Consider the following 25,170-nt stretch of genomic DNA (forward strand, 5'->3'; position numbering starts at 1 on the left):
TTTATACTTACAAACTGTGCTGTCTCACTCCCTCATCCTCATGAGGCTTTTTTTCTCCTGCAGGTCTCATCCATCACATCTAATGTGTTCTTCATTTGTGTCTCAGATGAAGGGAGACCACCCCAGGGTAATGTAGTGAGAGCAGCTCCCACTCGGCACTGCCTCAGCTCTTTGCAGGGAAAATTCAGGAAGCAGAGGCTTTCTCTAGTCAAATGTATGTAGGGTGTGTGCTAAAAAGGTGAAATCTGCTTTGTGGTATAGACATGATGGCCATCTGTTGGAGGAAAGTTCCACTGAAGCCCTTCTAGGATTTCAGAGGCTGAGCAGTAAATGAAACAGAAGCAGCAGAGCCCTATCCACCCTTGCCGACTGTGTGCTCCAACCTCGTAGGAGTTATGTCTTTTGCTTTATCCAGAAGTTTCCTTTTATTTTAGTTCAAACCTCTTCTCTGATAAATCTGGGGTAGCAATCCTCCCACTCAACTTTTTTTCTTCCTGTAGAATTTTAATATGAATAATTTCATAGCTGGAGATGTTAGATGTCTGTGCATGTTCCCCTGTGAAATGAGCAGCCTTCCCACAGCCCTGCAGCTTCCCCACAGCAGGGCAGCCAAAAAGAGCATGTCAGTCTCTGTGATTTGTTTGGAAGACACTGGTGACAGGAGGGATCTCAGAGATGATCCAGAAGGTTTGTTTTGGCTTCTGGTCTAAGGTCTTTTGGGTATACATTTTTCCCTTCCTTCTTGTGTGAGATCATTTTCCACCTATAGTATATTTAAATCAGTACAACTTCACTTGCTGGACAGCTTGATCAGGGCAGCTGTCTGAGCACAAAAGTAGAGCTCTGCTGTTTTTAAACTTCATTTGATCTGTAAAATAATGAGCTTACCTAGTTCTCTGCTCTACCAGTTCAGACAGGTTATTAATGAAAGGTAAATTACAGTTTTTGGTAGAAATTTCAGTGATGACACAAGTTGTGCATTGAATCCTGGTCCTCCCAAACTCTCCGGCCAATACTTAACAAATCACCACCTGAAGAAAAAAAACAACCAAACAAACCAAGCCAACAACCAACAACAAAATGAAACGCAACAGCAATCAAGGAGGAGAGCAGCTGCTTTGAGTTTGAGGCGTGTCCTGTGTCTGAAAGCAGCCAGGTGTAAGTGATTAAGGACACAACAAGGGGCAGTTCTAGCCGGTTGCTCTCGGAAGGGTTGGGCCACCACCGAACTGGCGTCTGAACCGCTAGGAGAAAGCCATCTTACCGGTAAGTGACTGCCCTGTTCGTCTTTTCAAGCAAGTTACATGTTTGACCTTTCCGATGTCTTCTTGGGCAGGAACTTTTGCAGGGATGTTGTTTAAGATGCTTCCTTCGGTTTGCTTCGTACCTCCGTGCTGGTACCTTCCTTGCGTTCTGCCAGGGTCCTGTTTCTGTGAGAAGGAAGGAGGAGCAGTTTCCTGATTGTAGATCTGTGTTGTGTTCTCCTTCGGTTATTGTCTTTTTAAAGTTTGTGTACAGAAATAATGCTATTAACGGCTGCGTGCCTAAAATGGAGCGTATTGTAACATGCTCAGCTGAGTCGGGGCCCAGGCTTTTGTGCTGGTTAGCTTTCTGTTCACCATGGGCTGGAGAAGCTTTTAGATGTGTAGGTGTAACAGGAGACTCTTTGTGCTCTCTTTTTGCCTCACAAAAGTGCTGCTCAGTGAGGCGTCCCTTCTGTACACAGCTCCTGGAGATGCTGGTAGCCTTCAGTGTCTGGGATCTGGAGATTCAATTAGTGGAGCAAGACACTGAGTACATCTGAGGCCCTGACCTTTCAGTTCTAGAGTGCTCCTGGTAGTGATCATTATGTGTGGGGTAAGGAGAGCCGTCCAGGGGAGTGCTTTCAGGCTAAGTTCTGGTGGTCCCCTGAACCCCTTCACTGAGTGTGGGGAAGAGAGACTGCTAGAAATCGGCAAGGACTCTCTGTAGGACAAGAGGAGATGCCCTAGAGTTACATCAGGGGAGGTTTAGTTTGGAGATTAGAAGAAACTTATTCACTGAAAGGGTTCTCAAACACTGGAATAGGCTCCCCAGGGAAATGGTTGAATCACTGTTAGTGCTGCCAGGACGACAAGGATGATCCGTCCTTCTTCCAAACCAGCCCAGTCTCTGACCTCTGCTGCCCAGCTGCTGGGCATACTGCCTATATTTTGTTTAGGCAGAATATTCACAGGTCTTGACTTATACTGCCTTGTAGGATTTCTATCCCAATCCTACTGCTCATACCACTTTGCTCCTAAAAAGAAACCAGTTGTCATCCTGTGTCATGCTAGCTACAGGTCCTTCCTGCACAGGAAGGACAGCCAGGACATTGTGTTGTAGGAAGGCACACGCTCTTTCCAGGAGTAAACCCCAGTCTCAATCCAGATGTGCTTTTATGCATTCTATGTGTTTAATTTTCTATTTAAAGTTGATGTTGAAGCAGGAAAAAGCTGACAGGTAAAGGCAGTTAAGACTTCCCAAAGGCAAGGCACTTAGGCTGCAAAATTTCTTAGGCTGCTCCTTCTCTCTAAAGATAATTAGTAGATTGCTCACTGAAATTATTTCCTATTAACAGGACTGAATAACTGCACAGTTCCTACGCTATATGGGGTTTGGTACCTGATAGCTTGAAACCCACATTTAAGTAAATGTGGAAAATTACTCACCAGTGCCTGTGGGCCATAACTCCAGGTCTGTGTTTGGGCTGACTTAATGCCACTTTGAAGAGGAGCTTGTTTATGAAGAGCTGGATGATAGGAGTGCAGGAAGAAATTGAACTTAATGTGTCCTGTACCTGTTAATTGAATCAGGCTAAGGTGCTTGCAGAGAGGGTGCATTAGGTATCAGGGCTTGATTTGTGCCTCTGTGGCCCTTGCTGAGAGCTGGAGCTATGTCTGTAAAAAAAGTGAAGGCAGGTGATGAATCATCTTCATCTGATGAATCATCTTCATCACTTGCAGCTGCTCTAGTGTTGGTGTCTGATCAGTGGAGGTGCTTTCAGCCTGTTTTTTGCTCAGCACTGCAGTGCCATCAGAGCAGGGTAAGCCTGGGGGTGGCTTGGGGCTCCTCTAGGATCCAGAAAAGTAAGCAGCAGATCTGCTTGTGTGAGGTCATGGACTCCCTGGGATGCAGAGCTGTCAGCCCCCATGTCTGGTTGTGCTGGCAGACCTGTTTGTGCCAGCACATTACTCTGGGAGAGAGTGATTTCTACAGGAGTTAGAGACGGCATCCACTTCTGCCAAAACCTCTTCTTTGCAGTTAGCACCAAAGAAAAAGGCCCTTAGGATGGTGATAAAACATGAGTGGTTTGACCGAGACATCTGCTTTTCTCCTCTGAAAGTTCTTTATTTTCAGGGAGAATGTGGCTGTCATATCATAATGATCTTCTGGGAAATTATCTGCATCGTTAGATAGAGGTTGGAATGAGGAGACAGGTTTTTTGATCTTAAAATCTAAGAACAATTATGTGTGTCTAGGCCATCTATAAACTGTTGTAAAATACAGATCTTTAGGCAAAGACTTAATGCAGCATTCATTAATAGCAGCATTAGGTCAATGCAGAAATATCCATTTGTCCAGAAGTAGCTTTCTGTTTTAAACTGGGCATTCTCTTTGGTTTATATTTAACTGGCAGCACTAACCTTGATATTCACAGATGCAAGCAGTGTCATATAGCACTGGGAGGGAACCTCTGTGGAGATGTCAGTTCAGCTCTAAGACAAGACCAATTTAATTTACTTCACTCCTGAGAAATTATATGTTTAACCTCTTAAAACCTTAGACAAAGATTCCCTCAACCTCCAAAGGAAAAAGAATTGAGTGCCTGGGCCCTGGACTGGACTGTACTTGTTATTCTGAGGCCTTACCAACATAGGACAGAATGAGATAATCGCCTGCCTTATTAATGCAACCCATGAAATCTGCCTCCTGCTAATCAGCATTGCTTTGCAGACTCTGGTTCAAGATGGCTTTTCTACATATTGCTGCCTGACTAGTTATCACTGATGTTCTACTGCGTGTTTGATTCTTGGCTTCCTTGGTGTAGGGATTTGCATGCGATAAACCACTTTGAATCATGTCAGGTGGGAAAGATATATATCAGAAGCAAGTATGGCTTTGAAAGTCAATCTAGTTTCCAACATAGAGTTACTCTGTGATCACTGCTGCAACAGTGATTTAATTTCTGTTCGGTAGGTGTTACCTATTTTGTTTCTAACAAATGTTAATAACTGCAGTAGAGACTCATTTTCAGTTAACCAGGAAGCTACTGATTTCTCGTTGTGCCTAGCATGCATCTGAAGGTGAATACCTTTGTGTTGCAGATAATGGGGAATTTTGTCCCTTTCTTTGCACAGTAATTTTAGGGATTGTGGCATACAGGAAATGTCCATGAGGTGAGGATATGTGGTGATTAGCAGTGTCTTCTCATTGACTACAATTAGATAAAAGTGTTCTGTACCTGTTCTGACATAACCCTCCATTAATATAAAATCCTGAGCACAATAAAACACTTAGTTTTGTGAAACCAGCCTGGGGAAAGAAATCATGCCTAACATGTGGTACTACTTTAATTGTGGTGAAAATAAGTTTTTAATACCTAAGCTGTGTGAGATAGCTTAGAACTTGCTTGAATTTCTTGGTATACAATCGCTGTGCATGGAGCTTTTGTTCTGTATATGGGTGTAAAAACACCCTGAGTATGTGCAGATGTGTGGTGTTAACTTCAGCATCAGCCAGCTGCAGTGATTCTAAATAGGAATAATAATTTATCAACAGACTTGTTTTCAGCCTCCTGTTCTAGGCTGAAGAACCTCTTTGTTCAGCAGCATAATAACCAGCAGGCAGATGACTTTGACTCTCTCACTCTCAGGGACACGTGAATAAGACCTAATGAAAATAGCAGGGGAACAAAGAGTGATAGCTACTTCATGCTGCTAGCAAAGACAGTCCTTTCTAATGCTCCACACATCTGTAACAGTCGTCTACAACACACTGGACAGAGCCAACAACTGTAAACAACGTTATCAGAGGACAATGTAGGCTGTATGCATGTTTATTCCAGATAAATTAACACAGGCCTGTTCTTCAATGGAGCAGAGAAAATAAGCAATTATTTGTTACTGTGCAAAAACCTGATTTGAAAAGAGCAGTTTTGAGCAAGAATGTTTAGAAATTGGATGTTAGTGGTGATGAGAGGCTGCTTGTCCACTTATTCTTATCTTTCACTGTCATGCTTCTGGTTGCCTAGAGAGAGGGACAGCATCTAAATATGCTGCATGAAAAATGCGAAGCAATGTAGAGAGATGCGAATCCAATCCAAATTTTTGGTTATGCTACCTTCATAGCCTCTAACAGATGTTTAGATCTCTGAAATGTGTTCTTTTACTTAAAAAAAAAAAAAAAGGATGTTCTTTTATGAATGCTTAAAACCTGCACCAAACAATTAAATAGGCTAAGCAAATCTCTCCCTACCAAAAAGAAGAAAGATCTTTAATATGCCATGTTTGATCTCGTAGTAAAACCTCAGCTGAATGCACCAAAACAAAAGGGATGTTTGCCTGATAGGTGTCACTAGCTGCTAGTAGGAATGGACATAGAATACTCAGTCTAAATTATACAATATAGGTGCAAAAGTAGTTCATCTTTACAAAATACAGCTGTGATAAGTGTGCAATGCATTAATAGCTATGCAACATCACCCTTAAAGAAAATCCTGACCGTAATCTGCTCAGTTCTATAAGTTCAGTTTTTATTTTTTCCATAGTTTTATCCTTGTACTTCCTAAGCAAACAATGATATATAATTAGGAGGTATACTGAGTGTACCCCTGACCCTCCTCTTCTCCAGGCTAAACAGCCCCAGCTCCCTCAGCCTATCCTCACAGAGCTGTGTTCCAGGCCCCTCACCAGTTTTGTTGCCCTCCTCTGGACATGTTCCTGTACATCAACATCTCTCTTGAATTGAGGAGCCCAGAACTGGACACAGGACTCAAAGTGTGGCCTGACCAGTGCTGAGTACAGGGGAAGAGTAATCTCCCTTGTCCTACTGGCCACAATTTTCCTGATACAGGCCAGGATCCCATTGGCCACCTGGGCACGCTACTGGCTCATGTTCAGCTACTATCTACCAGTACCCTCAGGTCCCTTTCTTCCTGGCTACTCTCCAGCCACTCCATCCCCAGCCTGTAACACTGCTTGGGGTTGTTGTGGCCAAAGTGTAGGACCTGGCACTTGGCCTTGTTAAATCTCATCTCATTGGCCTATGCCCACCCATCCAGCCTGTCTAGGTCCCTCTGCAGGGCTCTTCTACTCTCCAACAGCTTCTAGCTTGGTGTCATCTGCAAACGTACTGATGATGGACTCCATCCCCTTGCCCAGATCATCAATAAAGATATTGAACAGGACTGGGCCCAGCACTGATCCTTCTGGGGATGACTTGCTTTAGGAGTTTGGCAGCTTGTGCTGTCCTGCAAGCCCACTCCACACCCACTTTAAAGACGGAAATAATTAGGGTATTTTGAAAGTTGTGGCTCTAATGATGCCCTTATACAAATAATTCCTGGGAGTTATCCTAGAAAAATACATGATGCCTTTATCACTCATGTACACAAGAGAGGATGTGAAGCTGGATCAAGTAGGAGGTAACAACTGAGATGTGGAGGGTATCAGATGAGATAAGACCAGAAGGTGATTATTTGTTCAACCTAGGAAAGCGCAAGAGAATTTGTGATCACTTTCAATTAGATGAAGCAGGGAAACACCATAGAGAGCTCTTTTAGTTCAAATAAAAATCTGTCATGAGGAAACAAGGTATGAAGTAGTCACATACACACCATGACCAGACAAAGTAATAATCAGGTTGGGCAAATAATGAGTTTGAAATGAAGTATTTATTAGCTATGGGACAAAGGCTTTGTTTAGGAAGACTTGAAGCCTCTGTTTTTTTTTCCTTTAAGGAAGAGTAGGTGTGGCAGCTCTTCTGTGTTCAAAAAATACTCACTGTTTGTTGAAGAACCTTTCGTGCTCAAGGGACCAATCTACTTAATGTTAATAGGTCTGTAATGGCAGAGCCTGTGGTTGTGTCACAGTTCACAGTGAATAACAACCCTGCCACTCTTTGAAATATGTGGGAAAGCTTCCCCTGGCTCTACTTCCAGTAGCCCTTTGCTGTGAATTAGGCAACAGAGCATCCGTCCCTGTCACCTCTGCATCCTGACTGTGTTTCACAGAGCACTTGGAGAATGCAAATGTGCAAGGACTTCTGTGACTGTGCCCACAAGCTGGCAAACAGTTCATAGTAAACGATGCATTAGGCTTTTTTTTTTCTCCTATTTATTATTAATTATTTGTGAACAAGTGGTTGTAAAGAATTAATTCAGCCTTCAAAATTACTCCAGAAATGCTTCAATATAGAAAAATTCCAGTCCAAAACATGTGCTGACTGTTCACCTCAATGAAATGAGCCCCTTCTCAAGCTTCCTGGCTAGGAAGGTCAGAGTGCTAGGAGGTGATGGTGCAATTTATAGCCCTAAAGTAGGAAATCCAGATGTCAGAAGCAACATAGGTCCCATTTCCAGCTTTTTGAGAGAGTGCAATAGTAAGCTGGACAGAAGCATTGCAAAGCCCAATTAAGATTTGAAAGCAGCAGTGGTTATGCTGAAGTAAGCTGAAAAAAATCAGCTACACAACTATGTGCTAGAGTTGTCTTTTGATAATACCTTTTACACTTCTCTAAGTTTTACCTTCACTTTATTCAATTAATGTATACATTACTTGTTTCTAGCCAATATTTCAAAACTGAATTCCATGTACTTTAAGTACAATCTTATTATTCCTACTTCAAGTCCTCCTGTAATTGGAGTGTCTTTCCAGAACAATGGAAAGAAAACTACTTTTATCTTCAAGTTATCGCTTAGAAATTAAAGTAGCGTAGTCGGAGCAAGCCTCTCAAATTGTTACAGTCAGGTTGCCAGGGGCCATGCTACTAATTACTTTTTGTTGTCAAAACTGTATCTGAAAATTGAGCAGTGCATTTACAGGTGGGAGCTCTTCCCCACTCTGTAACTAAAGGGAAACACACATAATCTGCGAGAGACAATTAGTGTGTGATGAATTGCCTTTCCCCGTGTTAGTGCACTGCTCAGAACAATTATGCACCTGAGCGCTACTGCATCAGGCACAAGTAGTAATGGTGTGATAAGTAGCCTATTAAAATGACAGTCCACACCATGTGGATAATTTCCTTTTCATTTGTCTCCAGTCACTGAAGGACTGGAGGTACAGAAATGTTGTAAGGGCAGCTCCTTCAGTGAACTTGCCTCGATGTAAAGCTCAGAGAATGGGTCTGGTCTGCAGTAGTGGTTGCCTTGCAACCCTCAACAGCACTGCAGCCAACCCTTGAAGCTGGCAAGGGTCATATCCCCCTCTTAGGTGATTTATTTTTTTTCTTGGATGATTTTGTGGCATGGGCATAGGAAGTATTTGTGAGTGTTGTCTTTGGTCAGCTTACTTCTGCCTTGGCTTCCATGGGTGTGTATGTGTAGAACAAACACCATTGTGGATAGAAAGAAATGGTATGAGATTTCATAAGGAAAGTACTGGCCTCTGGAAACAGTTTGATAATATATGACTTCTAAAATCCATAAACATCCTGGTGTCTCAGTGCTCAGCACAATCCTCTGAGGGCTGCACTGTCTCACACCGCTGTGCTAAGCTCTCAGAAATCACTGGGATCTCCATAGAATCAACCAGGTTGGAAGATACCTCCAACATCATACTGTCCAACCTATCACTCAGCCTTGTCCAGTTATCTAGACCATGGCAGCAAGTGCCTCATCCAGGCTTTTCTTCAACACCTCCAGGCACAGCAACTCCACCATCTCCCTGGGCAGCCCATTCCAATGGCAAATCACTCCCTCTGTCAAGAACTTCCTCCTAACATCCAGCCTATACCTCCCCCAGCACAACTTGAGACTGTGTCCCCTTGTTCTGTTGCTGGTTGCCTGCCAGAAGAGGCCAACCCCCAGCTGGCTGCAACCTCCCTTTGTGGCAGTAGCACTCTTCTTGGTGCAACTGCAGCTACAATCAGCCTAGTTGCTGCTTGTCCTACCATAAGCATACTCCTAAAGTTAGCCTGGTGAAAATATAGTTGTGACTCTACAGTACAGTAAGATCTTCTGCTCATTTCACTATGAGCTGCTTTTTATCACTGCAGTTGAGGTGGCAGAAGTAAGGATGGGAGCAGAAACTGTCAAAGTGATGGGTTTAAGAGGTAGTCCCGCTGCCTGTGCTTGGTCCTGGTGGAGTCTCAGCACAGCGTTTGACTTAGATCTTGCAACAGTGAGCACAGTATTTGGGGACACCTAGGGGGGGAAAGTGTTTTGGCATGTTCCTGAGAGATAAAAGCCGAGTTACAAAGAGAGACTGAATCTCCCTAGTGGTTAAACTGGTCTCGGTTGAGACAAGAGCTCTTGCTTCAGCTGCTTCTTGCCATGTTAGCTTAGCAAGGCATTTTGACATCCCAGGCTTAGCAGGACTGTGGCTGCAGCTGCCCAGCCGCACACGCTCTATCTGCTGAATAGCTGCAGCAGTGCATCCCCTGCATTCACGCCAACATACTAGATAATCTCCTGGTCCTCAGAACAAGCACAGCAGATGTGAGAGATTGAGGTCATGCAGCCTGGGAAGCCTCTGGAGTGTGGTTTATCTGAAATAGATATATTTTAGTTTGGGCAACTGGTGCTTACCAGTTGATTACAGCTCGCAAGCACATACATTCTTTGCCATAAAGAAGCTACAGACATAGACTGTTCGATTTCAAGTTTGAAACCAGCAGTTGGCTCTGAAGCCTAAACCCTAATTTCTGTAGAAATGAAGCACCTTTCCCATCAGAGTTCTTCAACAAGGCCTAATGGCATAATTTCCTAAGAGTTACAGAACATTAACTTTGTATGTTTTTTTCCCAAAAAAAGAGGGGAAATTGTGTGAACATCTAATGCAATTAATTGGTATAAATATGTCTTGTGGCAACAGGGAAAACCAAACTATATTCTTCCTTAATGTAATGAGTCAGTTAAGAAACTGTAAAGCAGTAAATGTATTGGCCTTTAAATTTAACAGCTTGCACTGGAAAAAAATGGTGCAATTAGAGTCACAGTTCTGGAAATCTTCTATTTCTTCCAGACAGCAACAGGAAAAGAGAAATCTCAGCTCTAAACAGAATAAACTAAATATCAACATGTTTCTTGCCAGATAATTAAGAAATCAATAACAACACTATATGATATGCCAGCCTCAGCTGCTTTTGACATTTCTAGGACCTGAACCTCCAGACTTTGATGTAAACACAAGGTTTTATTCATATGTGCATTATTATTGTTGTCAGGGAGACAGTCACTCGCCTGCCGTTGCCACACGGAGCATTTTAATCGGCCGTTCTCCAGTCGGAATTCATGATTACAAAACAGCAGACAGGGGCTCCTTTCCTCACTTGCTTTGCACCCAGATACTGCAGTTAGACGAGTTCTGCAGCAGGTCACAGGTGATAGATGGTAGAGGCAATTTTCAGAGAGAAAAGAGGTACCTCTGATTAGTGTTCCCAAGACACACTGTTGTTAGATGAAAACATTTCTTTTCTTCAGTTCTCACTCTGTTCTCTCCTGATGCCTGCTATTTTACCTGTTAGCATTTCATATTTGCTTGACTATTTCATTTGCTACATTTATTTTTTAATGGAAGCAACAACCATCTCACACATGCACACAAAATCAGAATGTTAGGGAGATGGCAATGATGATGATTACTATTCTCTTATCATTGCATTCAACTACCAAAGACAAGAATCCACAGAATCGTGGGAGCTCTGACTGCTGCTCGTTTGTTTGTAGCATTACTGAATAATTTATTTTTGAGGGGTAATGTGAAGCCTTTGTCACCTTCTATTTCTGTCTTCTCTATGAATTTCAATTTCTCAATGAGATGGTGGGAAACTGCCATAATCACGAAAGGGGTTGTGCACTGATTTCAAGCCCCATAATTTAACATTTGTGTCTGTCAATGCGGAATAATTGCTTCACCAAAGACCAGCACGATTTGCCTGCAAGTTCAGCCTCTTAAGCTGACTGCTGATGCCCAAAGGTACCTGGGCTCTGATGCAAGCTTTGTGTAATTCAGGGCTAAAATAAACACGCACCACGATACTCCAAAGTGGCTGGATTCTCATCTCCCTCTGCAGTGCGCTAGTGCTACAGCCAGAGTATATCATAGAACTGCTCTAAGCCATCAGGTGGCAACTCATCCAGGTTAGCATGAATCTGCCCAGGCTGGGCTGGCTGACTTTGACAGGCTGAGTGAAGCTACAAGCACCTTGTGTGGACCAGTGAAGATGTCCTTTTGAGAACTTTGCAGTGAGATGAGAGGTGGTCTCTGTCTATTGATTGTCAATTCACATAAGAGACATTCATCTTTTTTGCAAGCCTAAATAAATAATTGATGGGCTCATTCTTGTTTTTAAAGATGTGAGGGGCAAGTGCTGGGAGGACAGAGGCAGGTTTTACTTAGGGATGTCCAAAGATAGGAAAAGGAGCAACAAGTCTGTGAATGGAATTGTGAAAATTGGTGTTTATGATGGCTTTTTCAGCTTTTTTTTCCTAGTCAGGTAGGTGTTTTCTTCTACCTCTGTCTGTAAAGACCTTTTATTGCTTGTCTTGTGCACATATTACAAGTGTTGCTTAGAAAATACTTGTATATAGATGGATATATTTGTGATAGTTTGGGTGTTAGCTGCTCCCCCCCCACACTTAAGAAAATCACCCAGACTAGACTCAGCCAAACTGGAAATTAGAATGAAGCTTTATATTTACAGCTTACCACAAGATACAAGCAGATATTTACAATATTTACAGCTATAGATAGAAACATACAAGTGAAAAAGTAATACAGAAACACAGCAGCCCTCCCAGAAACCAGAGTCCCCAGGAGGGGCTCTCAACCACTCTTCCACCTCCTTTCCATTGCTCTACCTTATCCCAGTTTTTGCCTTATGTTCAAGGTGAGTTTGGAGAATCAGCCAGGGGGGTTAGGAAGCAGGCAGCAAGTTAGAGAGAAGGGAGGCAACCAGAAGCCAGAGAGCAACTGTGTTATCTAGGTTTGTGTTCTTGTCTTCATACATCTCAACAAGCCTATGAGTGAAGTAAACATCACCTTTGTTTCCTTTTCACAGACTGTAATCTAATTCTTCTCACCAAAACATTCTAGCTAGGCGCACACTTATGAAATGCTTTAAATGGGAAATGTGTTGCACTAGCGCTTTTCTTTCTCATCTCTGTTCTCTGAGGTAACTATAAGCAGGCATTGGAGAGTCTTTTTCAGAGCTACACAGTTAGAACAAACAGTAAATGTGTGAAACGGCATTTTGCAGTTGTGTTTTGTGTTGGTTTTCTTGGATTGGTTTGGGGTGTTTTTATTCATTTGCAGGTTTTTAGTTAGTTAGTTTGTTTGTTTGTTTTGGTGGGGTTTTTTCTTGTTGGTTGTTTGGGTTTTTTGTTGTAGTTGATGTGAGGTTTTCTTTGTTTGATTGTTTGGGGTTTTTTTCCCTGCTCCAAGATATTTGAAGAGTTTCTCTAGGGAGAGGGCAAAGGGAATTGAGTCTCACAGGAAAAAACATCCAAAACATTAAGGAAACCGGACTGAACTTTGGTATCAATGTCAATATTTGGGGTTTTTTTTCTGTATTGTAAAGCAAAAATTCTAAGGATAAGCTATTTAATACTTCTTTCAGAGGTTAATTCATGAGAAAATTATCTACTGCCACCAAAAACTATAAATTGTATTATCTAAACTCAAATCCAAAGTTTCTCTGCAAACCATACCAAAGAGAGAAACTTGGCAAAGAGAGCAAAGTTGGATCTTGAGGAAATTTCTGGCTGCACTGTGGATCTTGCCCTCTGCCACATGCAAGTTCACTGAAATCAGCTCCCCATATAAAATAATCCCTTTTTTTTATGTCCTTTGTGTTTATCAGACTGTAAGACTTCTGTGATGCCTATTTGGGTTTTAACAAGGTAATAGTTCTGCCCAATAAGTGCTTATCTCTGCTTGCCTAACTATGGCAGGACAAATTGGTGCCACAGCTACCACTCAAGCATCATTATAATCTGAACAAGTATGTTAAGGACTCCTTGCAGGTCAAAGGGTTTTGTTCCCTATACAGAGACTTCCTTTAAAATCCAGGTTGGAAGAAAACATTTGTGCATAACCAAAGCTGTATCTACATTCAATTTGAATGTGATGTGTAGATTCTCTGAGGAAAAAAAAACAAACATAAAAGGTAAGGAACTACTTTATAAGGAATGAAAGCTTAATGTTCCATTTCAGGAGGAACAGAACATTTCCAAGCAAACATCAAAATAGAAAGAAAATCTTTCACTCTACCTCTTGTTATCCTGTGTTAGCTTCTAGAAGGAAATTTTTCTTCCCATGGCATTGTGACATGACTTTTGCAAAGTATCCATTTTGATTAGCACTTCTGGGCAAACTTGTACCTAGGTTCCAGCAGTAATTTATTGCACAAGCAACAAGAGAAACCCATGCTGTTTGCAAAGTGCACAGCTTTAGTTATCCTGAGTGTAATTCATCTTCTTGTAAGGCAAAACTTCCATGATACGGTTCTGAAACTAATAATGTATTCAACAAAATGTCTTCCCAAGTGCATGCAGTGGCATATGTCTTTGTAGGTTACATATAAACTGAGCCTACTTTCAATAAAAAGCCTCTAGAATTTTCCTAGCCAGTAGGGACTCACATATTGTGTGAATATGTAGAATGTCAATAAAAGAAGCTTGACAGAACCATTAATTTCCATTCCACTATAAAATCCAGTTTTGCTGATTATGGAGATCAGTAAGGAATTCTGAAGTCTCTCAACAATCATATTTTCCTTCTTGGCTGTGTGTTCAGTTGGTAAGACTGGCAGACTAGGAAAGCAATACTACCTGTATCCCAGAATGTAACTTTATTTTACAGTGCAGCCTAAGCACTACATCTTAAAGTCATGTTGTTTCTTATCAGGCAAGATTCTCCTCCTAATTACACTGGCATATACAGTTGTAGCTTAATTGAATCCACTTAAGTTAAATAGTTGCTGAGAGAAGAAAGTAGATCTCATTGAGTTCACAGGCCAAGTTAAAATGTATTAATGGTCAAATGGAATAGTAGTAGGCAAGTCTGTAAGCTGTAGCTATGATCTTTCATTCAGAGTCATTCAAAAATATTTGTTTAGACTCATAGCCTCCTTGAGGATTGAGGATATATAATCATGTCAGGGGCAATTGCTGCTTATTTGTGATTACACTTTTAGTGGCAAAGTGGAGACTAGGAGCTGGAGTCCCCAAGAACCTGAAAGACTTTGAGATATTCCTGGTGAAATAGCAATGAGTCACCAGAAGTCTTTGATTCTTGGTGATTTTAAGTAAATTTGCCTTGCAGTTCCCTAATTTGAGGAGCTCTGTCAAAATAGTAAGACCACACAGAATTTTTATGAATGAAAATTATTGAGGGGGAGAGAGTTTATTTTACTAATAAATTTTTAAAATCCAGTGCCATAGAGACTTTTGAGTGACTTTTTAATGCTCCCTCGAGGAGCCTTATGGTGACTTTGAAAGATGAATGTGACATGACCAAAGATTACCCTTACTAAGGACCTGTTAGTGCCTTCCTAACAGGCTTGCCTGAAACAGTAAGTAGAGCTGGCAAGCTGGTAAACCCCAGGAGCTAGTTGATGGGCTCTCAGTGCTTGTCTATTTGTGGATGCTCTCCTAACAAAAGCTTATCAATAGACTGTGTGCTCGCTTCTCAGCTGTTCTGCAGTGGGAGCAGCAACAAGGACTCCTGTCTCATGGCTGCTGCAAATCCTTTCTGGGACTATACATACTATGCATGTAATCAACTACCATTCAAGTTTGCTTATGCGATGTCCCCTGCAGAAATGAACAGATAAATTATTTACAGTGCAGGCAAGATGATGCTGAATACTTTGGCAGTTAAATACTGTAGTTAACACCAAGTTACTATGAACAGGACATAACTTATTCATAGTCAAGAAACGCAACAGCTCTTTCACAAGATAGATTTTTGTCAGTCATGATGATCTTCCATGTGTTCCATGCTACAGGAAGTCCTATTTGAAAAGAGGACAGTAAAATATTTATCATGCAGGGTGGATGACACTAAATGTTACAGCAGATAAACCATGTAGCTACAGTGAATTTGGGTGACATGATGATATATGTTCATGAATCATGTATTTAGCCTGGCTTCCGTGCTAAGATGGGCATCACTGGAAGCCCATTATATACTTTTCAGCTGTGAAACAGAGCACAGCAGACACAGGTTAGCCCTTTGAAATCTGCACATCTGTGCAATAAACAAGTTATTTTTGTCTCTGTATAATTTACAGGAGTTATCCAAAGCATTGTGGTGTCTCTAGGTATTGCTCTGCCTTTTTAATTTGTTGTCACCTAGGGACAGACCTTGCCCCTGAAGCGCAGAGATTGAATCCTGTGTCTGCAAGGTGATAGATGTGCTGCTGAGTGATGGCTGCAGGACATGGTGCTCTCAAGGGTTGTTTTAAGGTAGAATTGCACCCTGCGGGTCATGTACAGCACATTGTGTACACGATATAGTCTGCCACAGACACTGATATAACATGACATATCGTTAACCAGAATGCCTCTTTAAAAAGGGAGAGAGAAAAGAAAAGTACTAGGAAAGGTAGAAAATGGCATCTTGAATACTGAAGTACATGGACTCAAGTGCTTGTTCAGTATAATGCCAGAATATTAATTCTGAGCACCAAATTCTGTGGAGCACTGGAAAGGTTTATTGTAATCAGAAAACATTGTCCTTCGTTTTATACAGAAGGTGCCTGTACTGGTTATCGTGGTTCCTGTGTAATGTTCTGGAGCAGCTGGAGCATGGCTCAAGGAGGGAACTCTCCTTGCTGCAGCCCCTAAGCCTGTGTTTTTGTCTCTTAATAGGGGAAAGTTTTGAAATATCAGTGGTCACAAAATTTGCAAGGAAAGAAACAGGAAAATTAACTTTCCACTTCCTCATACCTGTCCTTAGAGCTGTTCTTCACCTGTCTGTACCTTAAGGACTTCCACACCTCCTGCCTCCAGTCTGTAGTGGTACTCGTTTTTATGGCATCTGAGACCTGCTGTCCCTCATGCACAGATGCACTGGTGGCACAGTGAAGCTAAGTGACTTGCCCTGAGCAGCACAGCTTGTGACTGTCTCTGGTAACTGGATAAACCTCCTTTCCTTCTGCAGTACTGCTGAGGAGAACACTTGTCATCATCTTATCATTTAACATAGATACAGCAGCACGAGAACCAGAGAGATTGCAAATTGGAGAACAGTTACCTTAGAGTTAAAATCTACTCATCTCCTTAATTCGTGTAAGTCTATGTATAAGTGTGTTTATTGAAGATAAATTACCCATCATAACTGATTTATTCTGCATACTTCTTATAGCTATGTTAATTTCCTTAACGTACCCCCCATCACGTTTCTCTTCTGCCTAGTTCTGTTTTGATCCTCTCGGCACTAGTTAGAATGAGTTTTACATCATGACTGCTGTGTTAAAGTATTTTCTAGAACAGCCCTGTGTGTACTCTTGCCTGTGTACTATTTTGCTCTTACAGCATGGGGGGTGGGAGGGGGGGGTAGTGTTTTGTTTCAGCTTTACAAACCCTCTTGCAAACACAGTAGGTTTTGGTTCTGTCTTATTGCACCTGATAATTTCTATAGCAAATCTATTTGCTTGCTTGTCACCTACTTTTGTACAGCAAAAATGGTCCCTTTGTTAAAGCCCTGTGCTGAAGCCCTGAACCCAGCTCTGTGTCAGGAGGGACTGTGCAGTCCTCCCTAGGATGCAGATGACCTGTGTTTTGCTCTTAAGAAGCGATGATGACATTTCAGACAGAACTGAAGACTGTGTAAAACAATGATGAACTCATTTAGCAAGAATTGCAGAAGCAACACTCCACACCGTGCAGTACACTTGGGGAAGCTGCATTCCTTTTCCGGAAGTTCTATATGTATTTATCATTTAGTTTTTTGAATGAAGGCAGATTTTCCCAGTAGATTTCTGAGGAGCTATACTCTGCTCATTCCCCTTTAGGTGCTCCTGCATCTCAGCTGAGGGATGCCACCCCAGGTTTCATCCATATGTAGTTAACAATATGTGTCTTCACTTGAGAGCTCTTCTCAAGGAACTGCAAACTCCATTTTGACTGTAAGGCTGCTTCTTGTTTTCCCATTTCTAAGGAAGCTCGCTAAAGACTTGCAGTATGGAGCTGTTGGCTAAGTACTACACTGTCAAAATCTAAGTGGTGTAAGCAGTGAGAGCTAAACTGTGGCTCTTTTGGCTGATGACAGGCTGCTGGAGAGGAGGTCACCCTGGCAACGCTGCTTGCAGGTGCCTGCTGTGGATAGCTGATGAGAGCTCATTGGGGAACTCTCGCAGAGCAGCAATAGTTTTTTGCAAAAGCAACTGGCTTTGCTCTTTCAGGCTATTTCCAGTGACTCAGTGAGAAACTTGGAGGGGCAAAGGAAATCCTCCTTTCCTTAAGACTGTCAGACCCTCAAGGCTTAGGAAAGGAAAGCAGAGTTGTTGATAACCATTGCTTTTATTTCAAAGAGTATTGTTTCTCTGATGACCTGTCAGTTTACTTCTCTCCCAAGGATCAGTGCTGGGCCCAGTCCTGTTCAATATCTTTATTGATGATCTGGACGAGGGGATTGAGTCCTGCATCAGTAAGTTTGCAGATGACACCAAGCTAGGAGCAGGTGTTGATCTGTTGGAAGGTAGGAGAGCCCTGCAGAGGGACCTGGCCAGGCTGGATGGGTGGACAGAGGCCAACAGGATGACATTTAACAAGGCCCAGTGCAGGGTTCTGCACTTTGGCCACAACAACCCCAAACAGCACTATAGGCTGGGGACTGAGTGGCTGGAGAGCAGTCAGGAGGAAAGGGACCTGGGGGTACTGTTGGATAGTAGGCTGAAGATGAGCCAGCAGTGTGCCCAGGTGGTCAAGAGAGCCAATGGCATCCTGGCCTTCATCAGGGACAGTGTGGCCAGTAGGACAAGGGAGGTTATGCTGCCCCTGTACTCAGCACTGGTCAGGCCACACCTTGAGTCCTGTGTCCAGTTCTGGGCCCCTCAATTCAAGAGAGATGTTGAGGTGCTGGAACATGTCCAGAGAAGGGCAACAAAGCTGGTGAGAGGCCTGGAACACAAACCCTATGAGGAGAGGCTGAGGGAGCTGGGGGTGTGCAGCCTGCAGAAGAGGAGGCTCAGGGGTGACCTCATTGCTGTCTACAACTACTTGAAGGGAGGCTGTAGCCAGGTGGGGGGTGGCCTCTTCTCCCAGGCAACCAGCAATAGAACAAGGGGACACAGTTTCAAGTTGTGCCAGGGGAAGTATAGGCTGGATGTTAGGAGGTAGTTGTTGCCAGAGAGAGTGAATGGCATTGGAATGGGCTGCCCAGGGAGGTGGTGGAGTCACCGTCCCTGGAGGTGTTGAAGAAAAGACTGGATGAGGCATTTAGTGCCATGGTCTAGTTGACTGGCTAGGGCTGGGTGCTAGGTTGGACTGGATGATCTTGGAGGTCTCTTCCAACCTGGTTGATTCTATGATTCTAAGCCATGGCATGTTCAAAATGCCATGAAAAGCATTTTAGTTCACAGCTGTTAGACTTTGTCTGCAGATTTAGTTCAACACCAAAAATATCCTCCAGTGGGAAGAGTGTGCTAAAGCATAATGGGAGTCTGAGTTTCATCTGAGACACTGAAGCCTGGGGATGCAGCAGCCTAGCACAGCAGTTTGATGAGTGGCCAGCGTGAATGGCTCAGCCAGGGCCACCACAGCAGCATGCACAGGTCTCCTGGGCTTTCTGTTCAATACCTGGGAAATCTGACCTATATGGACTGTTGTTTAGAACTTTATAACTGTATTTAGAAGTTTTGGTTTGCTTTCCTGCTTTTTATAACTATTTGTCTCACAGTTTTGGAAGTAAAGCGTGAGGTTTCTCACACCATCTGAAAGGGTACAAGAAGACAATTTCAGAGCCATGAACCATAACAGTGTCCTGGTTTGCAACCAGCTAAATTTATCCTCTTCATTTTTAGCATGACCCTTCAGTAGGGGAAAGCTGTCACCCATGACCAAGGTTGACAGTTAGATTTTGGCTAAGACGAGCTCTAAGCTATTTCTCTAGAAAGCCTACTCAGACTCTCAGCATCAGAGCAGAGTATCTCCATAACTAATATTTCAAAAGCACCTTCAGCTTCAGAGCAGAAACCACAGATGGCCCAGTGGGACACTTCAATGAAAATCTATGCTCCAGAGCAGAGCCCTTCTTCTCCTTCAGATCTTCTTTGCTGGGAATATGCTACTCTTTCAAGGCTGCTCTTGCAATAAGGCTGTAATTAGAAAAAACTGGATGAGCTGTCAACTGGCAGATATTTCCATGGAAAAAAAAATAAACACAATCCAAGCAAACCCAAACACTCCTGTTCCTGTCGGGTGCATGTCCTATCTGCTGCCTGAATGAGCAGGTCAAGTGAGGAGAAGGCAGGACTGGAGGTCAATTTTCACAGTTGTAGTGTCACCCATGCTTAGGTGGCATATACAGGTGGGCACCTCTTGCAGTTAGCTTGCTCTGAAAACGTCCCTCTGAGGTCTAAAATCTCTTGCTGTGTTTAATTTACAAAACCTCTGTTAATATTACCCCCAAAGGCTTCTAATGAAATTACTTAAGCTTCACGTTTGCATATTGCTGTCTGTCTTGCAGAAATGCAGCTTGAGAGATAATTTGCCAGCACTTGAGACAAAACCTACTGGCTCGATTCTAACCTGTATTTCTCAGCAAAACTGAGTGGCACTAACAGCTCTTATCTATTTAGTTCTTCATTTAAGCACCCTTAAACATGAACTTTGATACAGATTATGAGTGACAAGTACTATATTTTAATGAGTTTGCAGGGTAGAACTAAGGAACGCTTGGGTAAACTGGAAGTTATTTGCACGCATAAAAAGCATGGGCAGATGAATCAAAAAGTTGTTGTTGCTTTTCTTTTTTTTTTTTTTTTTTTAAATAAGATCAAAACTGGTACATTCCAGAGGCCTTCTGACTTTACTGAGGAAATACATTTTCATTAAGTAATGATTTGCCACATCTTTTCTTTAAGGGCTAGATTTTTTCACTCGTTTTAATCAGACCTGCAGCAGCAAAATATTTGCCATGTCAGAGTTTAGGAAGGGTGAGGTCCAGCAGTTCATAGAATCATAGAATCAGCCAGGTTGGAAGAGACCTCCAAGATCATCCAGTCCAACCTATCACCCAGCCCTAACCAATCAACTAGACCGTGGCACTAAGTGCCTCATCCAGTCTTCTCTTGAAGACCCCCAGGGACGGTGCCTCCACCACCTTCCTGGGCAGCCACAGAAACATACTATTGGTGATACCATTATTCCTCAGGGACTTCCCAGTAGCATGGCTTTCAGTAATTGAATATTTATCTAGAGAAGGATATTCACAGACCACAGCAGAATGTCTCTTCTGTCATGATAAAACAGCAAATAAATTTGTGCTTTGATTCATGGGCAGAGATGAAAAGTTCCAAAGCAGGCACAAAGCACTGCAACAATTTAAATTGAGAGCATCGCTCGGCAGGCTCCAGTTTTCACAAACACGAGCTAGTGAGTTAGAGCAATTAGCAGCTATGCTAGGATGTCCTCATCCTTAATGAATCTCTGGTAACTGCTGCTTCTCCACAAGACCTCATTAAAGCCTTGCAGATTTGGGGCTAGGAAGAGATTGGCTTTTTGGACCAAAGTCTTTGAGTGCTTGCCAAATGACTGGCTGGTCACACCCCACTAAAACAAGCTGTCATTCACAGACAGAGGTAACAAAATGGCACAGAGGTAGCACCAACATGCTGCAGAGAACTTCTATAAGGGAACATAAGAGCAACGATGTTTGGGGACAAGGCATTTGCCAAAATGTTGTCAAGAGATGTGCAAAAACCCATTTTGTTTCTCTTGTGGGTTCAGTACAAATTCCTTTGTGTTACAGGTTTTTCTGGGTCTAAGTGTAACAGGAGGCCTTTCATAGAATCATAGAATCAACCAGGTTGGAAGAGACCTCCAAGATCATCCAGTCCAATCTATCACCCAGCCCTATCCAATCAAGTAGACCATGGCACTAAGTGCCTCATCCAGTCTTTTCTTGAAGACCTCCAGGGACAATGCCTCCACCACCTCCCTGGGCAGCCCATTCCAATGGGAAATCACTCTCTCTGTGAAGAACTTCTTCCTAATATCCAGCCTATACCTACCCTGGCACAAAGAAAGTCTTTTCCTGCTGTCTATTAGCAGCTAGCCTGTGAGCAAGAATTTGTTCCTCTTCCTTGCAATCAGTGCTGGCTTGTCATGCCTGCAGCTTGTGGGAGGAAATCAGCCCTTTCTGGTCATGGTAATTCTTCAGACAGCATGAGGGCTGGAGGACATGGGGATTCAAGACACCTTGCCTAAATTTTGTCATGTAAGTTGAAAGTGTCCTGTTCAATTTGAAAAACCACGGGTGAAGAATTTTCTGCTCGAGCCAAAAGTGACAATGGGCCTTGAAAATAACCCGAGCAGGCTCTTGTTTCAGAGAGTGACTGTAGGCCAGGGAGAAGAGTGATGTTTCAGCTAGTCGTTGACTTCAAAAAGGAAATACGCTTTGAGTAGTGCCAATTACAGCACAGAAATTTCATCCTTGGTTTTGATCAGGGCATGTACTAAAAGAAAGAAAAATAACAGATGTATTTTATCTCGTGTGTTTTCTCTGGCCAATGCATAAATCAGGTTTGGGAAAGCTAGGGGCTTAAAATTTGGGTCAGATGTCTGTCTGCTCCAGTACCCCTATTTTGCTGAGCTATTTCTTAGGCCTTCTGATTTGCTACTTTGGCACAAGTGCTTCACAGTTGTCATTCTACCTTTCTGTTCTAAATTGTGGCTTCATAGACATGTGCAAACAGCACAGCAGGGTGAAAAATACAGGAGAATCTCTTTGCTGCAGCTTTCTGTCACGTTCATGAGTAGAAAGCGATTACTTGACCGGGCATGCCACTGTTTTGTCGACGTTCTTGCCTCGTGATTCCTGGTGTAGGGCAAAGTGCTGATACAGTGTTTTCTGACCCAATGTCTAGGATACTCCCTAAGGTATTCCCATGGCTTCTTTATTCACTGGTGCACTTTGTTTACACACGTTTTAAGTAATATAATTTTATTTCTTGCTTGCTTCTCTTGGCAGTGCTTGCTTCAAACCTTCTCCTGCAGGCAGCATCATAAATCTTGCATAAGGTGCCTATACCGTTCTTGTCATAGCTTCTAATGAGCTCAGCAAGTCTGCAGTCACAGTCACTGGTCTTGTTGTGTTAGCTCACTGCTTTTTCTGCTTCACTGCAGATGCTGGTTCATGTTCATTGTTAGCTACAATAAAATTTATTTCTTATCTGTCCACCATAATACTTTTAATATGGGATTTCACTCTTTCTTCATCCCTTCTCTTTTTCCATTTTATACTGTCAGTTCAATCCTATGGCTTGGTTTGATATCGTCCACCCTTGTCAGAGCTCTCTGATTACATCTGATGCTTTGAAATAATTTCCCTGTTGATGCAGCCTCAGGAAAAACAAGCGATGCACAGCATGGTTTGCGTGTGCCCCTGTTAACTGTTGCACCTGAAAAGGAACTGATTTCTGCTTTTTTTGTCCTATGCACAAAGATGCTTTCAAACACCAGTGCACCCACAATGCTTCACTGTACTCGCCAGGTAGTAGCTTATAAAAGCACACACCAATTTTTTGCTAAACAACTTTCTTTTCCTGCATTCAGCACATTTGTGAGCTCTGGGCTAGGGCATGTTTTCAGGAAAACTGTTTTTTTTTTTTTTTTAATAATAATTAATGAACTCTTTTCTGCTGGCAATTGACAGTGTAGAGAAGCTTTTAGTACAACACCTCTTAAAGGCAAAGGAGTTTTCTCCAAGTTGAGGTGGTTTCTGTTCTGCCATGATGGCTGCTGTTTTACTGAAGTAGGGGAGACAGTGGTGCTCTAAACAAAGTTACAGAGCTGAGCATTGCTACACCGTTAGGTGGTGGTCACAATACTCCTCTTCACCTCAGCGGTGAGGGCCCAGCAATTAACAGCACAGTATCAGGAAGATTCTCAGGAAACTGCCAGTCTTAGCAATCAGATGAAATTGCCATGGCTGTGTTTTTTTTTAGTTAGGACAGTTTTCTTTCTTAGGGACTTGGTGTTTGGGTCAGACAAATCTTGTACTTCATTCCCTCTTCAATGTTGTGTTTATTGAGTCTTTTCATGTGCTTCATGTTGCTTAGGACTGAGAAGGAAAGACAATTACAAGCCAAAAATAAGAGCTAATTGATAGTAAATCACGTTATTGCCTGAGCTTTCCTTTATGCACTGATCTGAGCTTCCTTCTCCTTTTTCCTTTTTCAGCTCCATGATCTTGGAGGTCTCTTCCAACCTGGTTGATTCTATGTTTGCTAATAGCTCTTCCCTGCTGTCACTGCTTTCTTTGTTAAACCTTCAGATTAGCCTTTTTGAAAACTCAGCTTTCTAGTGTTGTATGTAAAGCTGTAGCAACACATTTATCTAATCTGTCAGTTGAAGCAAGAAGCAAAAATAGCAATAGTCACACAGTGTATTAGTCATTCAGAAAACAAACTAGGCAGCTTCTCACTTAGGGGTGGCAGAACAAGAGAAAAATTCCCTGGACTGTGGAGGGTTCTGGTTTAGCAGTTTTCCTGTTGTACTTCCCTTGTGCAAAAATGCAGTGAGCACAGCTGGGTGGGATATCAGCAGGAGCACAGTGGCCTGCTGCCCTGCCAGGGAAGGCTGTGTTGTGGCATGCAGTAACTGCTCTTCCAGCACCACTTGTGCAGTGAATTTTGTCTTCAACCCAACTACCTAAATAACCAGCAGGAGACCAAATTGAAGCTGCCACAAGTGACACACATGTGGATTTCCTCCAAGTAGGGAGTTAAATTCTACTATAATATAGTATGACTTTCAAACTATTGTAAGCAGCTTATTCTTTTTCTTGTTTGACTGTGCTTCTAAGTCATATGGGTTTTACAGATAGGATTTTTAAGCCATAAAGAATGGAGCAATCTGGACTAAGGTACCTGGAACCATTTCATTTGTCCAGTTTACCAAAAGCCTTTGGTCTGTACAGAACATTTAGGGAAAAGTAGGAGCCTAGAAAGATTTGAATTAGTTTTCTGATGATGCATGTGCCTGTTAAGTGGAATATTATAGAGACCTTTGCTTATATTAATTAAACTGGTGAAGGAGATCAGATAAATTCTAATTCAAATGCATTCCTGCTGCAAAACTTGTCAGAAGACACTGTTAGGTAGTCTTTTGTGGGTCATAAATAGGAGAACATGAAACACAATTTTATGTGTCCTTATCCAAAATGTGGTGGGGAAAAAAAAATCAGGGCATATGGCAGATGATCCGTTTGAGCCTTAAGCTCATATGTCAAAGCTTTTAGGCACCCAGAGTGGAGCATTATTAAAGTCCTTAATTGTAAAACCAAACTTTCTGTTTCAAAATTTCTCACTCTTTATTCACAGTAGCTGCATGTTGAGCCTAATTTCTAAGGAGGAAAGGAGTTAAATGATGGATCATAGAATCAACCAGGTTGGAAGAGACCTCCAAGATCATCCAGTCCAATCTATCCCCCAGCCCTATTCAGTCAACTAGACCATGGCACTAAGTGTCTCATCCAGGCTTTTCTTGAACACTTCCAGGGACAGTGCCTCCACCACCTCCCTGGGCAGCCCATTCCAATGGGAAATCACTCTCTCTGTGAAGAACTTCCCCCTAACATCCAGCCTATACCTACTCCAGAAATCAGTGTTTACAGAGAAACTGGTGATTGAGGCATGGTTATGTCAGTAATAGAGAAGAAAAAGAGCAGTCCCAACAGTTGTTGTCAAGGTCTGTTTTATCAGAGCTAGAAGGAAAATAAGGACCAACACAACATATTTGTGTGTGTTTTTACACAC

General features: G+C 42.5%; 1 protein-coding gene and 1 long non-coding RNA gene across 2 annotated transcripts in view; one reads left to right on the plus strand and one right to left on the minus strand.

The window, feature by feature from the left end:
* The first annotated feature begins 1,193 nt into the window (after window positions 1–1,193).
* The window catches only part of PHYHIPL (phytanoyl-CoA 2-hydroxylase interacting protein like), a 117,612-nt gene continuing 93,635 nt past the window's right edge, over window positions 1,194–25,170 (plus strand). Inside the window, exon 1 of the mRNA XM_064145148.1 lies at window positions 1,194–1,266. The gene's annotated coding sequence lies outside the window, so the exon portion shown is untranslated. The remainder of the gene's footprint in view (window positions 1,267–25,170) is intronic.
* On the minus strand, window positions 1,303–2,752 carry LOC135176254 (uncharacterized). Its single transcript, XR_010302582.1, has 2 exons — window positions 2,691–2,752; window positions 1,303–1,430 (listed from the first exon to the last, which is right to left on the minus strand). It is a non-coding gene; the product is annotated as an uncharacterized LOC135176254 (long non-coding RNA).

Source organism: Pogoniulus pusillus, chromosome 6, assembly GCF_015220805.1.
Source record: "Pogoniulus pusillus isolate bPogPus1 chromosome 6, bPogPus1.pri, whole genome shotgun sequence".
In the NCBI taxonomy this organism is placed as follows: Eukaryota; Metazoa; Chordata; class Aves; order Piciformes; family Lybiidae; genus Pogoniulus; species Pogoniulus pusillus.